Source organism: Penaeus monodon, chromosome 17 (assembly GCF_015228065.2).
Source record: "Penaeus monodon isolate SGIC_2016 chromosome 17, NSTDA_Pmon_1, whole genome shotgun sequence".
Lineage (NCBI taxonomy): Eukaryota > Metazoa > Arthropoda > Malacostraca > Decapoda > Penaeidae > Penaeus > Penaeus monodon.
In genome coordinates this window covers 18,964,874-18,972,373 of record NC_051402.1, presented here as the reverse complement: position 1 = coordinate 18,972,373, position 7,500 = coordinate 18,964,874, and positions in this window count along the sequence as shown.

Genomic DNA, 7,500 nt, shown 5'->3' with positions numbered 1-7,500 from the left:
AAGTGTGTAAACCTCGTGAAAATGAAAGCAGGTGAATTTCCACTCGATCATGAGGCGATTTACGTTCTACCATAGAGAGGTGAGAAAGAGCTCTAGATAAATTGACAGAAAAGAAGAGCGAGAATAAAGAGAAAGAAAAGGAGGAGATAGCGAAGGAGAAGGGGGAGAAGAAGGATGAAACGAAAAAGAGAGAGAGAGAAAGAGAGAGCAAGAGACCCGTGATACCCTCAAAGATGTGCAGAGGTATAGCGATCTAGTATGAACTTTCCCATTCTCCCTTCCATTCCACTATTTTCTCTCAACTTGCCAGACAGTGTAGAGCTTCAGTCCATATATCGCACTATTAACGTGAAAACCCCAGTCATCCATGTTGTGACTATTGCTTCCCGGATATTGCAGATTTTAAGGTCACGCTTACGGACGGGCCGGTGCGTGGGGCGGGCCAACGATGGGGCGATTTGTGATTTTATTCTAACTGGTAGTTTGTTTCGAAGGAAAGTGTATCTCATGAAAAAAATAAATATATCAAAAGGGGCATTGCTTCGGCATTTTTTTTAAAGATTAAAGCGATTACTGATTATTTTTATCAATCCAACACAACACGCACACACACACACACACACACACACACACACACACACACACACACACACACACACACACACACACACACACACACACACACACACACACAACACACACACATACACGGATGCACCAAGAAATTAATTTGATTAGTAAACAATGCGATAAATATAAAACTCAAATAGACGGCTTCCGGATTGCCTGGGAGAGCGACGGCGAAGTGGACACGGCCGCTGTTGCCCGCGAGGAGCGATCGAATCCCTTCCGAGCCAAGTGGAGAAGCTTCCACGAGGCGCCGGTGGTTTCCTCTGCGGTCTGTTCGCTTGTTTTTCACACAGCCGTAAATAATCGTCAAATGTAAATAAATATTTGCTTCTGTTTATATCGGATTGTCTTGAATACGTTTTTTTTAAAATTCCATCTTCTTCATTTCACTCCGTTTCTCCTTCTTCCTGTCTTTTATCCGTTTTTTTTGTTTACCTCTTTTCTTTTCCATTAATCCTTCTTGCTAAATTTTCACTTTCTCTTGTGTGTATTTTTCCTTTTCTTCCGTTTTGCCTAATTATATTCCATCATTAATACTCTCATTGCCATGATTAATTTTACTGTTATTCTTGTTATTCATTATAATTATTATTATCATCATGATCATGATCATCATCATTGTTATTATTATTATTATTATTATTATTATCATGATCATCATGATCATCATTATTATTGTTATAATAATAATAATAATAATAATAATAATAATAATTATTATTATTATTATTATCATTATTACTATATTGCATTCGCTATCTCTTTTATTCCCTCAAGATAGAATGGAAAAAAATACACTTATCATGTTTCGGATATTATGTTTGTCGTTCTTAAAGTTATTGGATTATTATCATGATTATTATTTGATTATTATTTGTTACTTTTCTTTCCCGTTGTGTTTCAACTTCTCGCCCTGCAATGTTGCGCTTTATCGCCGTCATGGTTTTTGTTAGCATTGTTATCGTTATTAATTTTATTGTTATTATTATCATTACTGTTCTTGTTTCGTTGTTGTTGTTTTTATTATTACTATTATTATTGTTATTATTATTATTATCATTATTATTATTATTATTATTATTATTATTATTATTATTATTATTATTATTATTATTATTATTATTATTATTATTATTATTATCATCGGTATTTTTATTGTTATTATTATTGCTATTGATATTATCATTAATATTGTTATCATTATTATCATTGTTCTTCTCATCATTATTATTACTATCCTTATTATACTAACATCATCATCACCTTTATACTATCACATTTTATTTCTGTTGTTGTCACAATCACCACTATCGTTATAATCTTTTGAACCCTTTGATGTTTGAAAAAGCTTGTAACGTTGCATATTTTCTGTTAGTTGGATCGCTGTCTGGAAAATACTCAAGCCACTTTATTAATTCGTAAACATATCAAGGTACTATATTATATATATTTTTAATTTCTATTTTACAGCAGATGTATTGGGAGTCGCCTCTTTGCCTTTCAATAATCACCCTCCTTGGAACCATAAACTACTAGTTGCTTGAGTTGAAACAAGCAAACATGTATTTTCTCGCTCAGCTGTTCGAATGTTGAAACGTCTCCTCATAGAAACGCAAAGATATGTGGGAATGTGATGGCGAAAACTAGGATCAAATTTTAGAAGGGCTTTCAGAATAATCGAAGCGACATAAACACACTATTTCGTAACACCAAGTTTTGACTTCGCGTTTCCATTGACTCTGCGCACATATACACAATGATAAAGCATTAATATATTCACTGTAACCTTACTGCGACTTTGCGTTCAGTTAATGTTCAGTAATGAAGAATATAATGTAGCATGTCTTCTATTTGACATCATTCAAAAAGAAAAGAAAAATCATTGGTTCGATTTGCCACTTCTAGATGGTGCCGATACGAGAAGTATTTACAATATCTCAGCGATTTTACAGAGATTTTTATTTGATTAAACTATCATACATAGACATTTCTAGCATGGAACTTGTTCTTGTTTCAAGAAATATGCAGCTATAATTGATATCTGTGTTGAGAGAAGGGGGAGATGCCGCCTCACTCCATAGGTGTTGTCATTTCGATAAACAAACAATTCTAGGAAATCGCATTTGAAAAATATCCCTCTGTACAGTCACCGATACTAACACTACATGTATCACTTAACTTGAGGAAATGAAATATCAAATGGCTAACGTGGTTTCAAAAATACATTTTAAGATACTGGTTATTTATATTCCAACAACCACATTCTGTATTACAAACAGCCTAGGTGTTTCGCCTCATTCATAAAAAAAATATTCAGTCTATGTTTACATCGAAGTTGTTGCCAGATGTACAGAAGTGGGTTCCATAAGTGTACTGAAATATAATTCCGGAACTGTTCACACACACACACACACACACACACACACACACACACACACACACACACACACACACACACACACACACACACACAGACATAGAACCAGCTAACAAACAAAATCATAACAGACACAAAACAATTACCGAAGGACACGTATGCAAGCGAAACAAACAGCGACCATCAATATCCTGAGCGCCGTTCGCTGTACACGTGTCAACCCGACTCACAACTCAGGTCAGCAGAGGTCACGAGATGTTTTGTCAGCTGTTTTGACTTACGCGAGAGATGAAGGTCATTTGTCAGCTGTAAGGGAAACTGACAGTGAGTGGCTGAGAGAGAGGTAGAGCGCTAGGAGACGAGAGAGGCAAATAGAGAGACATTTTTTAAAAGAAAAGGGGAAAGGAGGGAGGAAGGGATAATGCGGGAGAAAGGGGGATTGCAGAGATGAAAGGAGGCAGGGAAGAGAAGAATGAGGAAAGGGATAGGAGGAGCAAAGGGAGAGAAGGGAGGGAGGGAGGGAGAGGGGAACAGATAGAGAGAGAAAGAGATAGATATAGGTAGATAGATAGAAAGAGAAAGAGAAAGAGAAAGAGAGAGAGATAGAGAGGAAAATAAATGGAAGAAGGGATGTGAGAGTGAAGGAGGGAAGGATAAGTCATCTCGAGAAAATAAATGGTGGCAGCAGAACGATGTTTCTATGGAAAGGCCTCCTCGGTCGACCAACAGGAAGCAGGAATCACGGGTTGTCAGGAATGGCAACACCTACATTGACAACACTTGGAATGACTGGAATGACTACGATGAGAATAAGTGAAATGAAAATAACTAAGTGAAGTGAAAGTAACTGGAGTGTCTAGCATGACAACAATTGGAATGGGAACAACTGGCATGACAACACGAAGTAACTGGAATGACAACAATTGGAATGACAATGACTGTGATGAAAGGAATGGAAATAATTGGAATGAGACTGTAGTTAAAACAGTTGGAATGACAACACTTGGAGTCACTGGAAATGCAGCGCTAGGAACGGCTGAAATGATAACACTTGGAATTACTGGAATGGCAGCAACTGCAATAATGATAAATGACTGGAAAGGCAATACTTGGAGAGATAGATAGATAGAGAGAGAGAGAGAGAGAGAGAGAGAGAGAGAGAGAGAGAGAGAGAGAGAGAGAGAGAGAGAGAGAGAGGAGTAGGGAGAGAAGGAGAGACAGAGAGATAGACGGATAGACAGATAAAGAAAGAGAGAAAGAGATAGGTAGATAGAAAGAAAAAGGAGAAAAAAGGAAGGAACAACATACAATGAAAAAAAAAAAAAAAAAAACAGCATCATACAATCCAACCTATGCAACACCACCACGCGCAGCAACATTGCGAACCCCGAAACATTTTCGAAGCTCAAATGGACCGTTCAGAATCACAAGGTCTGCAGTGATAAAAGCAACGCCTCGAACGCCGTAAGTGTCGCTGGCCGTGTCGCCATACGAGAAGAAATGGGAGAGATAAGAGTCAATACAAGAAGATAAGAGATAGAGAGTCACTATAAAGGGGTTCTATAGGAGGACGTTTCTTTTCAACTGTTGATTGGATCGCTCGATCTCGATCCGCGTTCGGAACAGCCGGCCGGAGAGAAAAAGGAAAAATAACAAACAAAAGGAGGAAGCGTTTCGTATCTTAAAATTAAAAAAAGAGAAAATAAACGGTTTGTGTCTATGAAAAAGGAGGAGGAGGAGGAGGAGGAGGAGGAGGAGAAGAAGAAGAAGAAGAAGAAGAAGAAGAAGAAGAAGAAAAAGAAAAGAAAAAGAAAAAGAAAAAGAAAAAGAAAAAGAAAAAGAAAAGAAGAAGAAGAAGAAGAAGAAGAAGAAGAAGAAGAAGAAGAAGAAGAAGAAGAAGAAGGAAAAGGAGAAGAACGACGAAGAAAAAAAGTAGAAGAGGAAGGTGAAGAGGAAGAAGAAAAGGGAGTGGAGGAGGAGGAGGGGGAGGAAGAGGAAGAGAAGAAACAAGAAGAAAAGAAAAAGAAGGAGGAAAGGAAGAAAAAGAAGAAAAAAAAAGAAAAAAAAAGAAAAAAAGAAGAAACGTTGGGATTTACCGAATGCCCGTCGAATAAACAGTGTTAAAACGGCGCCACGTTGCTCTCTCCCGGCTATGGGTAGATTCCCTCCCGCATGAAGACGTAGAATGGAGATAGACAAAAAAAAAAAAAAAAAAAAAAAATGAAGAGAGAGAGAGAGAGAGAGAGAGAGAGAGAGAGAGAGAGAGAGAGAGAGAGAGAGAGACAGACAGACAGACAGACAGACAGACAGACAGACAGACAGACAGACAGACAGACAGACAGACAGATAGATAGATAGATAGATAGAGAGAGAGGGAAAAGAAAGGAAAACAATTATGCTTACGCTTCCGAAAAGGGGAAAGACATCAAAGTCATTCCCGGTATCAGAAGTGAGCGTGGTATCAACCCGAACGCCATTTCCATAATCGGGTTGTTCGGTTGACGGCGAAACCCTTTCCTGCCGTTAAAGAGGGTTTCATTTCCGGCGCGAAAGTCGTTATGTTCCTCTTACGCCGCGATTGTATGGGGACATTTTTGCGCGTCGTGATCGTCCTTATCGCGATTTCGCCCATAACAGCGGAACAGGTCGTAGAGGGACGGGCGGGGTCGTTAGCGGTCGTAATTTGATCCCTCGTAACGTTGATGGTTGTGTCGTTTACCTGCTTTCTGCTGCTTAATGCTTAGCCTTCTGCTTTCAGGGTTGTGTATGTTTTTTTTTCTGTAGTGTTGTAGTTTAGAATGTATATCTGGCCTTCTGCTGCGCCCTTGTGTCCCGCCTTGTAAATTATGATGCCGACGAGCGCTGCCTCCGGGTGAGGGCTCGCTCGCTGTCTCTCTCTCCGCCTGTCCCTGTTTCTCATTCTACCTTTTTCTTTCTCTCTCTCTCTCCCTCCTTCTCTCCCTTCCATCCTTCTTCCTTCCCTCCCTCCCTCCCTCCCTCCTTTCCTCTGCTCCTTTTTCCCTTTTCCCTTTATTCTTTCTATTTCTCTCTTTCCCTCCCTCTCACCCTCCCTCCGCCCTCCCTTTCTCCCTCTATTTTTTCTCCCCACCCTCTCTCTCTCTGTCTGTCTGCCTCTCTCTCTCTCTCTCTCTCTCTCTCTCTCTCTCTCTCTCTCTCTCTCTCTCTCTCTCTCTCTCTCTCTCTCTCTCTCTCTCTCTCTCCTCTCTCTTTTTCTACTTCTCTCTCATTTTTTTCTCTCTCTTCCTCCCTCCTCTCCTCATTTGCATTCGCGGCTCCGAGCTCCCCGCTGCCAACACAGCTCGGGCAACAGCAAGATGCCAACCACAGACAGAATGATTTTGCCTTCTGCAGATCATGCATGTTGCAAGCGAGTGTGTGTGGGGGGCTTTCTGCATGACTGCAACATGCACGAGTGTTGCATGCTCTACGAGGAGAGGCAACATATGATGTAAATCAAAAGGATAGGCCATTAAGCGGAATAGATGGAGGAGGAGAGTCTATGTATACACTGGTTGCATAATACTCTGACAACATGGCATTAAATATAATTTCCTGTAGACGTGAATCCGACAAGACGTATTGTCCAGACGTCAGTAATGCTATTGAAATTATGCAAAGACTAGAAGCGACTGCATATTAGTTCGAATTTTAAGAAGCAGCTGTAATGGAGTTCTGGGGCTCGGCATGCCTCGACTTTGCTTTTGTTGCGGGCATAGGTTTTTGAACATTTGCACATACATGCGTATATACATATATGTATGCACACACAAACACACACACCTCTCTCTCATTCTTTTTCCTCTCCTTCTCCATTTCTCTCTCTCCCTCTCTCCATTTCCGTCTCCCTCTCCTTCTCCCTCTACCTCTCCCTCTCCCCTTCCCATCCATTTCCCTCTCCATTTTCCCTCTATCTCCCTCTCCCGTCCCTCTCCCTCTCCCTCTCCCCCTCCCCTTCCCTCTCCCTCTCCCCTTCCCCCTCTGCCTCCCTCTCCCTTTCCCTCCCCCTCCTCCCTTTCCCTCTCCCTCTCCCTCTCCCTTTCCCTCTCCCCCTCCCTTTCCCTTTCCCTACCCCCCCCCCCCCCGTGAACGACCCAAATTCTCTCATCAGACGCATTATCTCTCCTCTATTTATTTTCGCCCTTAATGACTTGGAAATCCTTCCGTCGAGCGGGGCAAGGAAGTCGTATATATGATTTTTTTTTCTTTTTTTTCCTTTTTTTTAGGATTAATGAAGAAAGAAATCATAATCTGATTCGGTTTATTTTTTTTGTATTGAGTCTTCTTTGGGATTTTGGTATTTGATTATTTGTCATTTCAGTTATTATCTTTATCTTTTTCCCTTTATTTTCTCGTTTCTATTCACCTTTTCTCTAATCGTTTCTTTGTTCTATTTTCGTTTTTCATTCTTTTTCTTTTTCTCTTTTTTTCTTTCTCCTTTTTAGTCTTCTCTTTTCTTCCTTTCCTTCATCTCC